The sequence below is a fragment of the Strigops habroptila genome, chromosome W (genome assembly GCF_004027225.2).
Source record: "Strigops habroptila isolate Jane chromosome W, bStrHab1.2.pri, whole genome shotgun sequence".
Classification (NCBI taxonomy): Eukaryota; Metazoa; Chordata; class Aves; order Psittaciformes; family Psittacidae; genus Strigops; species Strigops habroptila.
This window is the reverse complement of record NC_044301.2, coordinates 11445622-11466754: the sequence shown is the minus strand read 5'-3', so window position 1 is coordinate 11466754 and position 21133 is coordinate 11445622.

The window sequence follows — 21133 nt, the reverse complement described above, 5'->3', positions numbered from 1 at the left end:
CACAATACCAAATGAAATCTAGTTTTTAGTGCCAATCAGTTAGGCATCATTAACCCTTTAAGAATGTTATTAGCATTCTCACAAAGCTTTTCATCATGTAAAAAATGTTTTCAGACTAAACTTGTCAAGGTCAAAGAATCCAAGTCTGTAAGATTTAGGACTTTCTTGTCCTCTGCAATAATATGTATAAACTCTCCATCACACCAAATATACATTATTAGCAGTGGTTTTAAAATGCTTGCAGAAATGTAGTATTTAAATTAAAAAGCATTCATAAGCTGTCCCCAACTTTTACTGGAAATATATGCTCCTCCCCCTCATCCCTTTTTTGCTGTATAGTAGAAAAAATGCTCTGCACATGCATCCTCCAGGATCCAGGAATGAAAATTGCTTTGCATTTGCTATTACATTATGGTGCTTTCTGTTCTGATTTTTTTTTCTCAGTTCTTGTTGTTCTTTTTGCAATAAGTGTATATTTGAATTGAAGAGCAGCATGTTAAAGAACTGATTTTCATAGCTGTTTATGTCCTTTCACCCAAAGAAGTGTGAGAAAAGCAATCAGGTTTCAGATTGACATGCTAAAGCAAGAACTATTGGAGAAAGCATCTTGCTGTTGGAGTGTTGAATATTTGCATACCTAGTTTGTTTGAATTACTCCAGACTAAACCAAGGTATTTATAGAACTAGCTTCAGCCTGTGGTCAGGCCTATAAAGAACAACTGATTTAGTTTCAGGTAAAGTAATTATTAATCCATTCCCTCCAGCTTTACGCCTCGAAGTATGTCAAAATATAGCATCTATAACCCTGACTCAGTGTATTATTCAGACTTTCCATCACTTTTTTTCAACAAATGGCACCTAGGTGACTTGCAGTCTTACAAGTGGGATTGATAATGTGAAATAGAGGAGCATTAAAAGTAATTGCAGAGACAGGAGGAAAAATTAGAAATTAATATCACTGTAGGAAATGGAAAAGAGCCTCACATGGAAATGAAATTCTCAATTGGTAGCTTTTACATCAAAAGTGGTGTTTGATTTGTATTTATTGCAATATAAATAAAGTGATGTAGGCAGTGGTATTGTGTTCAGTAATTTCTCTTGCAGGCATTTGGGATGAGCTTCCCATGAAAGACGAGTAAGAAGCTGCATGACTAGCTACTACTCTGCAAACAGAGAGCACCGCATCCTTCAGCTAGGATTTGGGAAAGATGTTGCTTGTGCAGCCTAAGTAAAACATTCTGTGGGTTTTGGTTCTAAAGAGCTCACGTTAACATTTTGCTGATAAATCGACGTGGCCCGTGAAACAACCTGTATTACTCTGAGACACTCAGTGTGAATGTGCGTGAATTCAGGCTGGGTAAACAATCAGTTTTAAGGGAAGGCTGAGAACTTAGAAAATCGAGAGTACAATTTACAGGACTGGTGAAAGATATGTTCAAGTGCTATTGATGAATCTAAGCAGTATTTATAATGGATTTATGTAGTAGTAGTAATGTAAAGAGGAATTTTCTCTGTGAAAGGGGCAGTGGCAGTGGTAGTATAAGGGGGTCGGCATCATGGGCTATATCATCACCACTGCTGAAAATCAGCAGAAATAAATTGCCACATGTTGGCTAGGACACATCCTTCTTAACTTAGCTCTGAGGTGCAGTATGAATCCTGCATCATCAGTGAACAGAGATTCATAGTCAACTCCAGGTAATTGATGCTCAGAGTCCTACAGTAATTCCCATGGGAATACGTTCATCTATGCTTGCTGGATGTGTGTTAGCACTGTGGTGCAGTGATGGTTTTGAAAGAAAACATGGATACAATGGGTGATTTCCTCTTTCCAGTGCTGCTTCTGTGGGCCAAAATCCCCATGTAAATAAAAACAAGTTGATCTCCAGCCTTTATGATTTCAGTAAGAGTCAACTATATGTGTCTAAGTATGGACTTAACACTTTGATGAATCGTGATCTAAATTCACATCTATTCTGGTGACAGACAGGGTACACCACAAAATGACCACACACTAGCTGTATAATATGCAGAGTTTATTAAACAAAGCACACTAAGGCCAATAAGCACACTAAAGCAAGCACACTAATGTGAATTAGGTAAATATCTCTCTATATATAGTGAATAAGTACAATAAAGCAAATCAGAGATATAGGTATATAAGTAAAGTACCAAAGAAAGTTAGCAATGCATTAAATCATTACCATATAGAGAGGACAGAGAGTAAGAAGAAATACATCACCAATTATCACTGAATCATCATCCAGGCCCACACTTCCAGCTGGGAAGCCCCATTGCAGCTGATGCCAGGAGTCTCAGGTAATTGGAAAAATTCCTACGCGGTGTGTCCACCCATAGGTGAGGCTTCTCCCATGGCCACAAGAGGGTCCTGCTTTTGTACCCTTAGAAAAACAACTGGCTTTATGCCAGATCTCTAATTGTTTACTCGTGGGCCCGTGCAGTTTCTCATGATCTCACTGTTGTCCACTCTGAAGAGCGTTGGCCAGGCGCCCCAGTGTGGCCAAGTATGAAAGTCATAGAACAGCTGCACACCTATATTTTCCTGCCTGTTTCCAACAAACAGACATGAACATAAACATATACTCTACCGAATACACTGTGACAAACAACATACTTTGTTATGTCTTTCAGTCATGAGAGGGAATCAATTCAGCTAGATTCTCATCCATTGCAACATCTTAGTAAGACTGAAGCTCAAGAATGAAGAGGTTATTTGTCTGTCCAAGTGGAATCCTTTTTGGCATAACACAATTTGCAGCTATACGTAAATTCACAGTGGTGTATGAAATACTTTTCCCAATCATATACTGTCTTTGTTGCTACCTTCTCCTAACCTTTATCTCAGTAGAAAAGCACACTTTAAAATGTGTCCTAAAAACTTACTGCCTGAAAACATAGAAATTGTTTCAACTAAACCTTTTTGAGGCTTAAGGAATTTCAAAAAGAAATTGGGAATCATAAAAAAAATCTGAAGGTATTTGGGTTTTTTTTGGTTGTTGTTGCTGTTTGAAAAATGAAAGCAATGGCTTTAAAATACGTGCACTGAAGAGATGAGGCTTTTGTTCTGACAGCTTGTACATCAAATTTCAGGGTTTGAAATGGTAAAAGTTAGAATTTGATAAAACAAGCTTTTGGGGGTCCATTCTCTAAAAGATTCCTGCATGCTGCATGAATTCATACCAAAAAAAAAAAGTGGAAATTGAGTGGATTTTTTAAACTCCATGCAGCTGTTAAGAGAACAGTAGCCAAAGGGGTATTCCATACCACAGCACGTCATGCCCACTATATAAACTGGGGGGAGTTACCCGGAAGGCCCAGATTGCTGCTCAGGTCAGGCTAGATATCGGTCGGTGGGTGGTGAGCAATTGTATTGTGCATCACTTGTGTTTATTGTTTTCTTTTCCCCTTTTAGTTCTATATTCTCTCCCCTTGTTATTTCCCTTGTCATTATTATTATTATTGGTGGTAGTAGTAGTTTTGTATGGTACCTTAGTTATTGGACTGTTCTTATCTCAACCCATGCGATTTACATTCTTTCGATTCTCCTCCCCATCACAGCAAGCAGCTGCGTGGTGCCCAACATGGGGGACGAAGGGTTGAGATAATAATAGATCTGACCAGAGTGTGTCTAATCATATTTGAGATAAGCATTCATTTGTTCGGATTAATAGTCACTTGTCACAATGTTGATTTGTTTGCTCTCAGAGTTATTGCGTTTGGTCTCAGAGTATCAGCATGTCATACCCTACTTGCAGCCAGTATTTGCTGTTTTAGTGTTTATCAGTTTTGGGGCCTGGGCTAAGGTTCTTGTTTCGCTGTACTTCATGGTAATGACTTGTAATACAATAGAATCATTGATCATGAAACTAATCTGGTATACATTCTTAGCATGGTCATCACCTCTATACTCTGGGAGGCATATAATAGGAATTTTTAGCAATTACACATCTTTTTTTTTCCTCCTCGGAGGGTCAACCTACAAAGGGGACATTCCCTCACACCCTCTGGTCTTCCACCAGGCTATTTACAACAGCATTTGAGAATTCTAAAGGTTATGGATATCCTTTGGATACCCTTGAAACCTGCCTGCTGCTTTTGCTGAGAATCAGCATGTTGCCACAAATAATGCATGTACTTTGCCCACAGCCATACCACCCTGAGAACACCCTATTTTGTCTGATCTTGAAAGTTAAGCAGGGTCAGGCTTGAGTCTTGTCTAAGGTTAAACAACAATATAAAAGGACCACCAAGAGATTTTCCCCGAGGTTGGACAGTCATGGGTGGCAGGGTGTGTGGGACCATATGGGCAAGCACCTGGGCCAGTGGGCCCCTCCAGGGCTTTGGAACTTCACCCCTAAACAAGTGCAAAATACGGAAACATTAGCAGAACACTTAGACAAGGCGTGCTGTCATCCTGGCAATACCAGAGAAGGACAACTCACGGCAACATGCTGGGGCTTGGCCTACGCCTACAGAGACCTGTTCTGTAAGGAGCAGGAAAAAGATGTCTCTGAGAAACCAACAGACAATGCAGCTACTCAAACCCTAAGCACAGCAGCCACTCCAACCCCAGTGAAAGACACTGCAGCCACTCCAACCCCAGTGATAGACACTGCAGCTAAACCAAAGGACCAATCCGTATCAATATCAGCTGCCCCTATAAACAAGGGGAAAAGCAAACAAGAGGCACAAAGAGCAACTCGTGCAGTGAAGAAAGATGAAGACCCAATGAGCATACTAAAGGGGGTGACATCAGAACGAGAGGAATTAGTACAGGAATCAGAGGAAGAGGAAGAGGTAACTTCTTGATCCTTGGCCTTGACTGAGCTGCAGAATATACAAAAAGATTTCAGCCATCTTCCAGGGGAGCACATCGTCACCTGGTTGCTCCGATGCTGGGACAATGGGGCTGACCATCACAAACAAGAAGGTAGGGAAGCCAAGCAGCTGGGATCGCTTGCTAGGGAAGGAGGAATTGACAAAGTGATTGCAAGAGAAATAAGCCCTCAGCATTTGGAGGCGGCTCTTAGCAGCTGTGAAGGAAAGGTTTCCCTACAAGGATGATGCTTCATGTCGCTCAGCTAAGTGGACCACGATAGAGGCATCCAGTACCTGAGGGAATTAGCCATTCTAGAGATGATCTATCATAGGCTGGATGCTGGGAACGCACCAGTAGATCCAGATGAAATCGAATGTACATGACCCATATGGTGGAAATTTACACAGAGGGTGACATCATACGCCAACTCATTGGCATTGATGAGGTGGAGGGAAGCAACACCACAAACAGTGGACAAAGGGACTGAGCCACCTGAATCTTAGCAACTTGATCCACTTGCTGGTTGTTGTGGTGTTCCTCAGTAGCTTGACTCTTGGGTACATGACCATCTACGTGGCATACCTTCGCCACCAGGTTTTGCACCCGGGCAGCGATATCTCGCCACAGTGCAGCAGCCCAGATAGGTTTTCGTCTGTGTTGCCAGTTGCTCTGCTTCCGTTGCTGCAACCACCCCCACAGGGCATTTGCCACCATCCATGAGTCTGTATCAGCAATGTCCAAAGCCAGCTGGATGGCTTTCACCTCTGCAAACTGACTCAATTCACCCTCTCCTTCAGCAGTTTCTGCAACTTATCACAGGGGACTCCATACAGCTGCCTTCCATCTCTGATGCTTTCCCACAATATGGCAGGACCCACCAGTAAACAAGGCATATTGCTTTTCACTCTCTGACAGTTCATTATATGGTGGGGCCTCTTCAGCACGCGTCACCTCCTCTTCTGGTGACATCCCAAAATCTTTGCCCTCTGGCCAGTCCATGATGACTTCTAGAATTCCTGGATGACTGGGATTTCCTATTCGAGCTCGTTGTGTAATTAGTGCAGCCCACTTACTCCATGTAGCATCGGTTGCATGATGTGTAGAGGAGATCCTGGCTTTGAACATCGAGCAAAGCACGGGCTACCGGGGTGGCAGGAGGAGCTGTGCTTCAGTGCCAGTCACTTCTGAAGCAGCTCGAACCCCTTCATAGGCTGCCAGTATCTCTTTTTCAGTGGGAGTATAGCTGGCCTCGGATCCTTTATATCCCCGACTCCAAAAGCCAAGGGGTCGACCTCGAGTCTCCCCTGGAGCTTTCTGCCAGAGGCTCCAGGTAGGACCATTCTCCCCGGCTACGGTGTAGACCACACTTTCCATGTCTGGCCCAGTCAGGACTGGTCCAAGGGCTACTGCATGAACTCTTTCTCACTTAATTTTGTTGAAAGGCTTGTTGTTGCTCAGGGCCCCATTTGAAATCATTCTTCTTCCGGATCACGTGATAGAGAGGGCTTACAACCAGACTGTAATTTGGGATGTGCATTCTTCAGAACCCCACAACACCTAAGAAAGCTTGTGTTTCTTTCTTGTTAGTTGGTGGAGACATTGCTGTTATCTTGTTGATCACATCTGGGGGGATCTGGCGATGTCCATCTTGTCATTTTATTCCCAGAAAGTGAACATCCTGTGCAGGTCCCTTGACCTTACTCCATTTTATGGCAAAACCGGCCTTGAGCAGGATTTGGATTATTTTCCTACCATTCTCAAAAAATTCTTCCTCTGTATCACCCCACACGATGATGTCATCAATGTATTGCAGGTGTTCTGGAGCTTGCCCCTGTTCCAGTGCAATCTGGATCACTCCATGGCTGATGGTAGGGCTGTGTTTCCACTCCTGGGGCAGTTGCATTCAAATATACTGGACGCCCCTCCAAGTGAAAGCAAACTGTGGCCTGCACTCTGCTGCCAAAGGGATTGAGAAAAATGCATTGGCAATATCACTTGTGGCATCCCACTTGGCTGCCTTTGACTCCAGTTCATACTGAAGTTCTACCATGTCTGGTACCACAGCACTCAATGGTGGTGCGACTTCATTCAGGCCACGATAGTCTACTGTTAGTCTCCACTCTCCATTAGACTTTTGCACTGGCCATATGGGGCTATTAAAGGGTGAGCGGGTCCTGCTGATCACTCCTTGGCTCTCCAGCCTACGGATCGGCTTCTGAATGCGAATCAGGGAGTATTGCTTGGCACAGTATTGCCGCCGGTGCACTGTTGTGGTCCTGACTGGCACTTCTTCTTCTTCGACCTTCAGCAACCCCACAACAGAAGGATCCTCTGAGAGACCAGGCAAGGTGGAGAGGTGCTTAATTTCCTCTGTCTCCAAGGCAGCTATACCAATAGCCCATTGATACCCTTTTGGGTCTTGAAGTACCCTCTCCTGAGATAGTCTATGCCAAGGATGCATGGAGCCCCTCGACCAGTCACAATGGGGTGCTTTTGCCACTTCCTCTCAGTCAGGCTGATTTCAGCCTGCAGTGCAGTGAACTTTTGGGATCCTCCTGTCACTCCAGAAATACAAATGAGTTCCACCTCTTGATATCTTGATGGCATCATGGTGCACTGTGCACTGGTATCTACTAGACCCTTATTCTTCTGTGGGACTGATGTGGCAGGCCATCTGATCCACACAGTACAGTAAACCCAATTGTCCCTCTCCTCCACCTGGCTGGAGGCAGGGCCACTCTAACAGCGATCATAAGATTGTCCGCTTACGTCTTTTAGAAAGGGATTCGTATCCCTCATCACAGGAGCTGGAGTAAAATCAGCTCTTCCACTCCATCTGGGAAACTGCTCACCAGAGACTGGAGGACCACCTCTCATGGGAGGATCATCCTTGACCATTGTTCTCCTCTTCAGTTCACGCATCCTTTGCTCCAGAACTGAGGTAGGTTTTCCATCCATCTTTCTCACATCTTCTCTGTGATCCCACAGGTAAAATCATAGGGTGGCCCGTGGCTGGTACCTCCTATACCTTCTCTCTCGAGCAGTACGGCGCCTTCTGTTAATAGCTGAGACATGAGTTGGTACATGTGGGGAGCTGCATAGATTGGATAAATCGTCTCTCAACTGTTTAAACTCCTCGGACAGTTTTTCCACAGCTGAAATGACGGAAGGGGTGAGGCTGTCTTTGAACTCTCGGAGTTGATGAGTGATTTCATCCACTGTTGGTGATACTCCGTCATTCCAGGTCATTGATACCAATGAGTGGGCATATGATGATGGTGCACTCCGTGTAAGTTTCCTCCACATGGGTCATGTACATTTAACTTGATCTGGGTCTATGGATGCATTCCCGGCATCCAGCCTACGATAGATCATCTCTAGAACGGCTGACTCACTCAGGGACTTGATGCCTCCATCTATCGCGGTCCAGTTGGCCAAGTGACTAATAATATTGTCCTTGTAGGGAAACCTTTCCTCCATACCTGCCAGGAGCTGCCTCCAAAGGCTGAGGGCTCGTTTCTGTTTTGCAATTGCTTTGTCAGTTCCTCCTTCCCTAGCTAGTGATCCCAGCTGCTTGGCTTCCCTACCTTCTAGTTTGTGACTGTCAGCCCCATCGTCCCAGCATCGGAGCAACCAGGTGATGATGTGCTCCCCTGGAAGACAGGTGAAATCTTTTTTCATATTCCGCAGCTCGGTTGAGGTCCGGGGTCGAGAAGTCTCCTCCTCTTCTTCTTTTTCCTTCTCTGATCCACGTAGTAGTAACTCTTGTTCAGATGCTGTCCCCTGCAGTAAGTGCATTGGGTCTTCATCTTTCTTCACTGCAGGGGTTGCTCTTTGTGCCTCTCGTTTGCTTTTCCCTTTGCTTACAGGGGCAACCGATATTGGCACGAATTGGTCATTTGGTTTAGCTGCAGTGTCTATCACTGTGGTTGGAGTGGCTGCAGTGTCTGTTGTCAGGGTTGGTGTAGCTTCTGAGCTTGGGGCTTGAGTAACACCAACAGCTGCGTTGTCTGTTGCTATCGGGGTTTGAGTAGACGCTGTGCTTGTTCCTGGAGTTGGTGTAGCTGCGGTGCTTGGAGTAGCTGTGTTGTCTGTTGCTGTCGGGGTTTGAGTAGCTAATGTGCTTGTCACTCGAGTTGGTGTAGCTGCTGTACTTGGAGTTCGAGTAGCTGCATTGGCTGTTGCTTTGCCATCAGATCCAGAGACATTTTTTTCCCTTTGAAGGTGCTGGATGGTGTTGAGCAGGGCTCTGTAGGCATAGGCCAAGCCCCAGCATGTTGCCATGATTTGTTCCTCTCTGGTATAAACGAGGTGTGCTGTCATTCTGGTTAAGTGTTTTACTAGTTTTTCCGGATGTTGCACTTGTTCAGTGGTGAAGTTCCAAAGCACTGGAGGGGCACACTGGCCTGGATAATTGCCCATACTATCCCACACACCCTGCCACTCATGACTGTCCAGCCTCAGGGAAAATCTCTTGGTGGTCCTCCTATATCGTCATCTAACCCTAGACCAGATTTGAACCCGCTACTGCTTAACTTTTGAGATCAGATGAAATAGGGTGTTCCCAGGGTGAGATGGCCGTGGGTAAAACACACTCCGTATGTTTGCCAACATGCTGATCCCCAGCACAGTCAACAGGCAGGTCTCAAGGGTATTCAAAGGCCATGCAAAACCTTCAGAACTCTCAAATGCTGTTGTAAATAGCCTGGTGGGGAAGCAGGGGGTGTAAGGGAATGTCTCCATTGTAGGTTGACCCCCGAGGAGAAAAAAAAAAAGATATGTAATTGCTAAAAAATTCCATTATACACCTCCCGAAGTACAGAGGTGATGACCACGCTGGGAACATAAGCCAGACCAGTTTCATGATCAATGAGTCTATTGTATTACAAGTCATTACCGTGACATACAGTCAAACAATAACCTTAGCCAAGGCCCCCCAGCCAATAAACACTGAAACAGCCAATACTCTAAGTAAGATACGACATGCTGAAACTCTGAGATCAAGCGCAACAAGTCTGAAAGCCAATAAATCAACATTGTGACAAGTGAATATTAATTCGAACCAATGAATGCTTATCACAAATAGGATTAGACACACTCTGGTCAGATCGGTCCTCATCTGAACCCTTTGTGCTCCACGTTGGGCGCCACAAAGAACTGTCGTGGTTTAAGCCCAGTCGCTAACTTGGAACCATGCAGCCGCTCACTCACTCCCCTGCTTCTTCCTCCCCCCACTCCCGGAGGCATGGGGAGGAGAAGCAAAAAAATATAACCCCCATGGGTTTAGATAAGAACAGTCCACTAACTAAGGTACCATACAAAACCACTACTACTACCACCAATAATAATAATGATAAGGGCAATAACGAGGGGAGAGGATACAATTGCTCACCACCCACTGACCTATACCCAGCCTGACCCGAGCAGCCATCTGGGCCTTCTAGGTAACTCCTCCCAGTTTATATACTGGGCATGACGTGCTGTGGTATGGAATATCCCTTTGTCCAGTTTTGGTCAGGTGTCCTGTCTCTGTTTCCTCCCGACTACCCCTCCTCCCTGGCAGAGCATGAGACTGACAAAGTCCTTGGTCGGAGTAAATAACACTTATTAAGAACTAAAAACATAGAATCATAGAATAGTAAGGGTTGGAAAGGACCTTAAGATCATCTAGTTCCAACCCCCCTGCCATGGGCAGAGACACCTAGCACTAAACCATGTGGCCCAGGGCTCTGTCCAACCTTGCCTTGAACACTGCCAGGGATGGAGCATCAACAACCTCCTTGGGCAACCCATTCCAGTGCTTCACCACCCTCATTGTAAAGAACTTCTCCCTTATACCTAATCTAAACTTCCTCTGTTTAAGTTTGAACCCATTACCCCTTGTCCTACCACTACAGTCCCTAATGAAGAGTCCCTCTCCAGCATCCTTATAGGCCCCCTTCAGATATTGGAAGGCTGCTATGATGTCTCCACACAGCCTTCTCTTCTCCAGGCTAAACAGCCCCAACTCTCTCAGCCTGTCTTCATACGGGAGGTGCTCCTGCCCTCTTATCATCCTCGTGGCCCTCCTCTGGACTCGCTCCAACAGCTCCATGTCCTTTTTATGTTGAGGACACCAGAACTGTACGCAGTACTCCAAGTGAGGTCTCACAAGAGCAGAGTAGAGGGGCAGTATGACCTCCTTCGACCTGCTGGTCACGCTTCTTTTGATGCAGCCCAGGATGCGGTTGGCTTTCTGGGCTGCAAGTGCACACTGCTGCCTCATGTTAAGCTTCTCATCAACCAACACCCCCAAGTCCTTTTCTACAGGGCTGCTCTGAATCTCTTCTCTGCCCAACCTGTAGCAGTGCCTGGGATTGCCCTGACCCAGGTGTAGGACCTTGCACTTGGCTTGGTTAAACTTCATAAGGTTGACATTGGCCCACCTCTCAAACATGTCAAGGTCCCTCTGGATGGCATCCCTTCCCTCCAGCCTATCAACCGAACCACACAGCTTGGTGTCGTCGGCAAACTTGCTGAGCGCTCACTCAATCCCACTGTCCATGTCGCCGACAAAGATGTTGAACAGGACCGGTCCCAACACCGATCCCTGAGGGACACCACTCGTTACAGGTTTCCAACTGGACATCGAGCCATTTACCACAACTCTTTGCGTGCAGCCATCGAGCCAGTTCTTTATCCACTGAGTGGTCCATCTATCAAATTGATGTCTCTCCAATTTAGAGACAAGGATGTCATGCGGGACAGTGTCAAACGCTTTGCACAAGTCCAGGTAGATGATATCAACTGCTCTGCCCCTATCCATCAGTTCCGTGGCTCCATCATAGAAGGCCACCAAATTGGTCAGGCAGGATTTCCCCTTAGTGAAGCCATGTTGGCTGTCACCAACCACCTCGTTGTTTTTCATGTGCCTTATGATGCTTTCCAGGAGAATCTGCTCCAAGATTTTGCCAGGCACAGAGGTGAGGCTGACTGGTCTGTAGTTCCCCGGGTCTTCCACCTTCCCCTTCTTGAAAATGGGGGTTATATTGCCCTTCTTCCAGTCATCGCAAACTTCACCTGACTGCCAGGATTTTTCAAATATGATGGACAGTGGTTTAGCAACTTCATTCGCCAGCTCCCTCAGGACCCGTGGATGGATTTCATCAGGTCCCATGGACTTGTGCACATTCAGGTTCTTAAGATGGTCTCAAACCTGATCCTCTCCTACAGTGGGCCTAAGGTCTTCATTCTCACAGTCCCTGCATCTGCCTTCCATGACTTGGGCTGTGTGGTCAGAGCATTTGCTAGTGAAGACTGAGGCAAAGAAGTCATTAAGAACCTCAGCCTTCTCCAAATCCATGGTAGCCAGTTCTCCCATTAGCTTCTGGAGAGGGCCCACATTGTCCCTAGTCTGTCTTTTATTTGCTACGTATCTATAGAATCCTTTCCTCTTATCTTTAACGTCCCTTGCCAGATTTAATTCTACCTGTGCCTTAGCTTTCCTAACCTGGTCCCTAGCTTCCCGGACAATGCTCCTATATCCTTCCCAGGCCGCCTGTCCTCACTTCCACCTTCTATAAGCTTCTTTCTACCCCTCTAAGTTTCCTCAGCAGCTCCTTGTCCATCCATGGAGGTCTCCTGGCCCTCTTACCTCACTTCCTTCTAGTCAGGACACAATACTCCGCAGCACGTAGCAGGTGATCCTTGAATATCGACAAGCAGTCTTGGGCCCCCCTGCCCACTAGGACTATATCCCATGGAACCCTACTAAGGAGGTTCCTGAAGAGGCCAAAGTCTGCTTTCTTGAAGTCCAGGGCAGTGAGCTTGCTGCATGCTCTTCTCACTGTCCTGAGGATCTCAAACTCAACCATCTCATGATCACTACAGCCAAGGCTGCCCTGGAGCATCACATTTCCAACCAGCCCCTCCCTGTTGGTGAGCACGAGGTCCAGCATGGCACCTTTCCTTGTTGGCTCCTCTATTGCTTGAAAGAGGAAGTTGTCTTCCACACAATCGAGGAACCTCCTGGATTGCTTGTGCCAGGCTGTACCGTCCCTCCAACAGATGTCAGGATGGTTGAAGTCCCCCATGAGGACAAGGGCCTGCGAGCGTGAGGCTGCTCCTATCTGTCTGTAGAGTGCTTCATCCACAGAGTCCTCTTGACCAGGCGGCCTGTAACAGATCCCCACAGTAATGTCCCCCATCACTGTTCTCCCTTTGATCCTGACCCACAAACACTCTGTTACCTCATCACCCGTCCCCAGACAGAGTTCCATACTCTCTAGCCTATCACTGACATAAATAGCAACTCCCCCTCCCCGTCTGCCTGGCCTGTCTTTTCTAAACAGCCTGTAACCTTCCATTCCAACACTCCAGTCATAGGAGCCATCCCACCATGTTTCTGTGATACCAATGACATCATATTCCTGTAGCCTTGCACACATCTCTAATTCCTCTTGCTTGTTCCCCATACTATGGGCGTTTGTATAGAGGCACCTTAGCCGAGCTCCACATGCAGCCGACTCAATGGCTGGGGCAGCTGGAACATCTCTATATCACTCCAAGCACTTATTACAGGCGCTGGCAACTGACCAGGAGTGTTGGGATGGATCAGTGCTCCCCTCCCCCAACACATCTAGTTTAAAGCTTTCTTGACCAGCCTGGCAAGCCTCCTACTAAAACAGCTCTTCCCCTTCTTTGTCAGACCAGCTCCACCAGCCTCCAGTAGACCTGGCCTCCCAAATCAAGTCCCATCTTCTAAATACTCACACCCCTGACTATGGCACCACCATCCTAACCATTTATTAACCTGCCAAATGCGCCTAGCTTTTTTAAGGTCCTCCCCTTTATCCTGGATAATTGATGAGAAAAACTATCATCTGAGCTCCAGAGCCCCTAACCACCTCTCCTAAGGCTCTGTAGTCCTTCTTAATGTTCTCCAGGCTACTGCTATCTATATCTCTAGCACCCACATGGACCACTAGAAGGGGGTAATAGTCAGCAGGACTTACTAGAGCAGGCAGCCTCTCAGCAACATCTCTGACCCAAGCCCCTGGCAGGCAACACACCTCCCTCGAGACTGGATCAGGCTGACAGATGGGTGCCTCTGTGCCTTTCAGAGTCCCCTACTCCTATGACCTGCTGCTTTTTCCTGGAGGCACCAGTAGTGATCCTCTTTACTGGTCCATCAGCAGGATATTAATTAGGTGTGATGGGTGTTTTCTCATTAGCCCCCTGCAGAACTGCAAAGTGCTTCTAGGTGGGGACATCAGATTTAGGAGGAAGCCCCTTGCTGTTAATTGTCCTCTTCCGCCTTTTTTTGTTGGTTTTTCTTGTTACTAATTCCCAGGTTCCTGGGTTAATGCCCTCCTTCTTTCCTGTGTGAGGAACGATGGACGCTTGTGGACCTCGTACCGTTTGGGCCTGGAGCAAGTAGCCCAGCTTCCTCTCAGCTTCCCTGTCGTCTTTTAGCTCTCCAACAGCCTCCCGCAGCTCAGCCACCTTCTGCAGGAGGACCTCCACTAGGGCGCACCGAGCGCAGCCCTGTCTGTTGTGCACCAAGAGACCAGTCGAGGCACTTTCTACAGTCCGAGGTCTGCGCCGCAGCCTCCCCTCTCATCGGCTCTGCCTGGGTGCCTACGCTGGCCACCGCGAGGGCAGCCAGATCAGAGCTCCCAGAATGGGCCCTGGTCCTGAGGCGAGTGCTCACCATTCCGCTTGCTGCACACTCGCCCTGCTTGCGCAAACTGCCGCCCCACACCCTGTTTGCCTGCCCTGTTAGCCGTGCTCCCTGGAGTGGTTTTTTACCCACTGAGAGCTGGTGCTTTCACTCCTGGCGCCGCCCCCTGTGAGTCAGCTGCTCGCGTCAGCTGAGCTGCCGGCTCCTGGGCAAGTCCTGTCGAGGACTTGAGGCTCCCTCGGTGGCTCTTGCCGCTCCGAACTGAGGCTCCTGGACGCTGTGCTTTCCCCCGCTCCCTGATCCAAGCCCCTGGTAGGCAACACACCTCCCTCGAGACTAGGTCAGGCCGACAGATGGTTGCCTCTGTGCCTTTCAAAATAGAGTCCCCTACGACTATGACCGGCCGCTTTTTCCTGGAGGCACCAGTAGTGATCCTGCTTACTGGTGCATCAGCTGGTTGTTCCTTTGGTGTGGTGGGTGTTTCCTCGTTAGCCCCCTGTAGAACTACGAAGCTGTTATGGGTGGGGACATCAGATTTAGGAGGAAGCCCCTTGCTGTTAATTGTCCTCTTCCTCCTTTTTTTGTTGGTTTTTTTTCTTACTAGTTCCCAGCTTCCTGGGTTAATGCCCTCCTTCTTTCCTATATGAGCAATGATGGACTCTTGCTGCCCCTGCACAGTTTGGGCCTGGAGCAAGCAGCCCAGCTTCCCCTCAACTTCCCTGGCATCTTTTAGCTTACCAACAGCCTCCCACAGCTCAGCCACCTGCTGCAGGAGGACCTCCACCAGGATGCACCAAATGCAGCCCTGTCAGTTGTGCACCCTTGCCTCAAGAGACCAGTCAAGGCACTTTCTACACTCGGAGGTCTGGGCAGCAGCCTCCCCTCTCATCGGCTCTGTCTGGGTGCCTACGCTGGCCACCGCTGGGGTAGCCAGAACAGAGCTTCCGGACGGGGCGCCGGCCCTGCGGCGAGCGCTCACCATCCCGCGAACAGCCACACAAACTACCGTGCAACACTTTAATTGCTCGCGCTCCCTAGAGTGGGTTTTTACCCACTGAGGGCTGGCGCCTTCACTCTTGGCACCGCCCCCGAAAGTCAGCTGCTCGCGTCAGCTGAGCTGCCGGCTCCTGGGCAAGTCCGGTCGAGGACTTGAGGCACCATCGGTGGCTCTTGCCGCTCCGAAGTGAGGCTCCTGAACGGTGTGCTACTCCCCGCTCTGGTGTTGAAGGTGTCCGCTCTGGAGATACCTCAGCAATTGACAGTTACTGGTCGGTGTTATCAACGTTGTTCCCATGCTGAAAGTCAAAAACAGAGCACTGCACCAGCTACAAAGAAGGAGAAAACAATGACTGCTACAGCTGAACCCAGGACAATCTTACGACTGCTATTAGAGGGGCCCTGCCTCCAGCCAGGTGGAGGAGAGGGACAAACAGGTTTATGAAACTGTGTGGATCAGATGGCCTGGCACATCAGTCCCACAGGAGTATAAGGGTCTAGTAGATACCAGTGCACAGTGCACCATGATGCCATCAAGGTATCAAGGGGTGGAACCCATTTGTATTTCTGGAGTGACAGGAGGATCCCAAGAGTTAACTGTACTGGGGGCTGAAATCAGCCTGACTGGGAGGAAGTGGCAAAAGCACCCCATTGTGACTGGTCCAGGGGCTCCATGCATCCTTGGCATAGACTATCTCAGGAGAGGGTACTTCAGAGACCAAAAAGGGTACTCATGGGCTTTTGGTATCGCTGCCTTGGAGACAGAGGAAGTTAAACACCTCTCCACCTTGCCTGGTCTCTCAGAGGATCCTTCTGTTGTGGGGTTGCTAAAGGTTGAAGAACAAGTGCCAATTGCACCCACAACAGTGCACCGGCGGCAATATCGCACCAGCTGAGACTCCCTGATTCCCATCCATAAGCTGATCCGTAGACTGGAGAGCCAAGGAGTGATCAGCAGGACCCGCTCACCCTTTAATAGCCCCATATGGCCAGTGCAAAAGTCTAATGGAGAGTGGAGACTAACAGTAGACTATCGTGGCCTGAATGAAGTCACACCACCATTGAGTGCTGCTGTACCGGACATGCTAGGACTTCAGTATGAACTGGAGTCAAAGGCAGCCAAGTGGGATGCCAGAGGTGATATTGCCAATGCGTTTTTCTCAATCCCTTTGGCAGCAGAATGCAGGCCACACTTCACTTTTACTTGGAGGGGCATCCACTACACTTGGAACCGACTGCCCCAGGGGTGGAAACACAGCCCTACCATCTGCCATGGATTGATCCAGACTGCACTGGAACAGGGGCAAGCTCCAGAACACCTGCAATACATTGATGACATCATCGTGTGGGGTGATACAGCAGAAGAAGTTTTTGAGAAAGGGAGGAAGATACTCCAAATCCTGCTGAAGGCTGGTTTTGCCATAAGACTGAGTAAGGTCAAGGGACTTGCAGAGGAGATTGAGTTTTGGGTAACAAAATGGCAAGATGGACGTCGCCAGATCCCCACAGATGTGATCAACAAGATAACAGCAATGTCTCCACCAACTAACAAGAAAGAAACACAAGCTTTCTTAGGTGTTGTGGGGTTCTGAAGAATGCACATCCCAAATTACAGTCTGATTGTAAGCCCTCTCTACCATGTGACCCGGAAGAAGAATGATTTCAAATGGGGCCCTGAGCAACAACAAGCCTTTGAACAAATTAAACGAGAAATAGTTCATGCAGTAGCCCTTGGACCAGTCCGGACAAGGCCAGATGTGAAAAATGCGCTCTATAGTGCAGCCGGTGAGAGTGGTCCTACCTGGAGCCTCTGGCAGAAAGCTCCAGGGGACACTCGAGGTCGACCCCTTGGCTTTTGGAGTCAGGGATATAAAGGATCCGAGGCCAGCTACACTCCCACTGAAAAAGTGATACTGGCAGCCTATGAAGGGGTTTGAGCTGCTTTGGAAGTGATTTGCACTGAAGCACAGCTCCTCCTGGCACCCCGGTAGCCCATGCTTTGCTCGATGTTCAAAGCCAGGATCTCCTCTACACATCATGCAACCAATGCTACATGGAGTAAGTGGGCTGCACTAATTACACAACGAGCTCGAATAGGAAATCCCAGTCATCCAAGAATTCTAGAAGTCATCATGGACTGGCCAGAGGGCACGGTTTTTGGGATGTCACCAGAAGAGGAGGTGACGCGTGCTGAAGAGGCCCCACCATATAATGAACTGTCAGAGAGTGAAAAGCAATATGCCTTGTTTACTGATGGGTCCTGCCATATTGTGGGAAAGCATTGGAGATGGAAGGCAGCTGTGTGGAGTCCCCTGGGACAAGTTGCAGAAACTGCTGAAGGAGAGGGTGAATTGAGTCAGTTTGCAGAGGTGAAAGCCATCCAGCTGGCCTTGGACATTGCTGAATGAGAAAAAAGGCCGTTACTTTATCCCTATACTGACTCATGGATGGTGGCAAATGCCCTGTGGGGGTGGTTGCAGCAATGGAAGCAGAGCAACTGGCAACGCAGAGGTAAACCCATCTGGGCTGCTGCATTGTGGCAAGATATTGCTGCCCGGGTGCAGAACCTGGTGGTGAAGGTATACCAGATAGATGCTCATGTACCCAAGAGTCAGGCTACTGAGGACCACCAGAACAACCAGCAAGTGGATAAAGCTGCTAAGATTAAAGTGGTTCAGATGGACTTGGATTGGCAACATAAGGGTGAATTATTTTTAGCCCGGTGGGCCCATGACACCTCAGGCCATCAAGGCAGAGATGCAACATATAGATGGGCTTGTGATAGAGGGGTGGACTTAACAATGGAAATGAAATGAGTCAGACAATGGGACTCATTTCCGGAACAACCTTTATAGACACTTGGGCCAAAAAGCATGGCATTGAGTGGGTACATCACATCCCTTATCATGCACCAGCCTCTGGGAAATTGAACGGTACAATCGGCTGTTAAAAACTACACTGAGAGCAGTGGGTGGTGGGACTTTCAAACATTGGGATACTCATAGAGGAAAAGCCACCTGGTTGGTCAACATTAGGGGATCTGCCAATAAGGCTGACCCAGCCCAATCAGAACTTTTACGTACTGTAGAGGGGGATATAGTTCCTGTGGTGCACATAAAGAATTTGTTGGGGAAGACAGTCTGGGTTATTCCTGCTTCAGGTAAAGGCAAACCTAGTCATGGGATTGCTTTAGCTCAGGGACCTGGATATACTTCGTGGGTAATGCGGAAAGATGGGGAAGTCCGATGTGTACCTCAAGGGGATTTAATTTTGGGGGAAAACAGCCAGTGAACTCAACTATATGCTGTTGCCTTCTATATAACAATTCTATTGCCCATCAGCTAGATGCCCTTCTCTGCCATACTGGGCTTTTAAAAGTAGGTATGTGCTGTCATGATCATCGGCAAAGAATAAAGTCATGGGAAAAGCTGACAGTCTCCCAGAACTGTCCTCAGGTCACCAGCAACTGACCCTGACTTCCCTCCGATCATTACCCCAACAAAGAATGAACTTTGATGAAACCAGATGAGCTCAGTAGTGACCAGAGGAGTTCAGCGGTGTCATCAGCAGGCAACAACCCAAGACTACACATCATCTTTCCTGCCCTGAAAGACTGTTACAGCAGATGCATCCTGACATCATGGACTGAATGAATTCAGCAAATTTAGCAAGCTTTATAGGGATGGTCCATGGACTAAGGAGTGATGTCTGTCTCTGTGTTTGTGTGTATATATATGAGACAAAAAGCGATGGTATATTGAAAAATGTGGGATCTGAGCATGACATGAATGGTATGGAATAAGGGGTGTATACTATCCTGGGTATAGCTGTAACAGTTATTTTTCTCCTTCTTAGTAGCTGGTGCAGTGCTGTGTTTTTGACTTTAGTCTGAGTACAGTGCTGATAACACACCTATTTTTTTAGTTGTTGCTTAGTAATGCTTACTCTGATCAAGGACTTTTCAGTCTCATGCTCTGCCAGTGAGGAGGGGCACAGGAAGCCAGGAGCAGAGACATGACACCTGACCCAAAGTAGCCAAAAGGGCATTCCATACCACAGCACGTCATGCCCACTATATAAACTGGGGGGAGTTACCCGGAAGGCCCAGATCGCTGCTCGGGTGGGGCTTGGTGGCAAGTGGTGAGCAGTTGTATTGTGCATCACTTGTGTTTATTGTTTTCTTTTCCTTTTCCCCTTTTAGTTTCATATTCTCTCCCCTTGTAATTTTCCTTATCATTATTATTATTATTGGTGGTGGTAGTAGTGGTTTTGTATTATGCCATAGTTATTAGACTGTTCTCATCTCAACCCGTGGGATTTACATTCTTTCGATTCTCCTCCCCATCCCTCCGGGAGCAGGTGGAAGGGAAGAAGGCGGGGAGTGAGTGAGCAGCTGCGTGGTTTTGAGTTACCGGCTGGGCTTAAACCATGACAAGCACAGATATAAGACACTGAAGGAAGACGGTAGTTTTTTCCTGTAGATCGGAAATGCATATGTTGCCTCGCTCACTTTTCATTATTGAAACTATAGGTAGGGACAAAAATAGAAACTACTGACAGCTTGATTTCTTCATGCTGGCACTGAGCTGCATCAGAGCTCTCCAATGCCCTATAAATATGCAAGCAAAGGGAAATCCTGCACAAGTGCTATCATATTGCTATAGGACAATAGAATTAGCTTTACTGCAACCAAACAGTATGGATAGAGTCTGCTTTTCAAAGCTTCCCTATCTCGCAAACAGTGTAAAATGTGAACCAAAGGCAGCTAATCCGGCCTGTTTACTAGGAACAGTTCCAAAATATACTGTTGGAAATTACTAGAAAAAGCTATGCACTTCACAGCCCTTATGATGCAGCCTTTTCTTCCATTTAAAGTGAAATGTCCTTGCAGAAATTAAACAGTGTAAGAAAAAAAAAGGGTGGGGGGTGGGGGGAGGAAAGGGATCACTGTGGCTTAAAGCCCTTATTAATATTTGTGGATGATGCAGTGTGCACTGAAAATGCTCCCCCTTCCCCCAAGCATAACCAACAAAAACAAGCCAACCCCATGAATAGCTCTTCCTAGCTTCTTGCACATTAAATATGTATGTTAAAGGACAAGGAGCCAAGATTCACTCTGTTTTGCTTTGCTTGGAATATATTTTGCTATGCACATATTTCATTTTCATATTGCTATTTTTGATATATGAAAGTCAGGGGCTATGCCAAGGAGGAGCTGGTGATCTGGCCATCACAGAGCTTTCTGCAATGGTTCACAGTGGTGTGCAGAAGCAATATATATCCCACTGTGTAAACAATGCTTCCTGCACCTACAAGTAGGGTTCAAAAGGTTTGCATGGCAAGAGGAGAAAAAACTGCTGCTAGGGCTGTGAGTGGAGTAGCTGGGGTGAAACAAGAGTCAAGCAGAATTCAGGGAAAAGGGACCCCCAAATTGGAAGTACTCCTTAAGCATGGACTCCTGGAATTTTCATCATTATTCTTACATATTGTTCTTGACAGAAGATATTATTTTTGCCGTCTTGTGAGCCCTGCCAAGTATGTCTCTTCTCAAGAGGATTCTGTAATCCTCATACTTTCATTCATGTCTCCAAAGCAGCTACATCTCCCTCCATTTTTATAAGCTGCTGTTTGTAAGT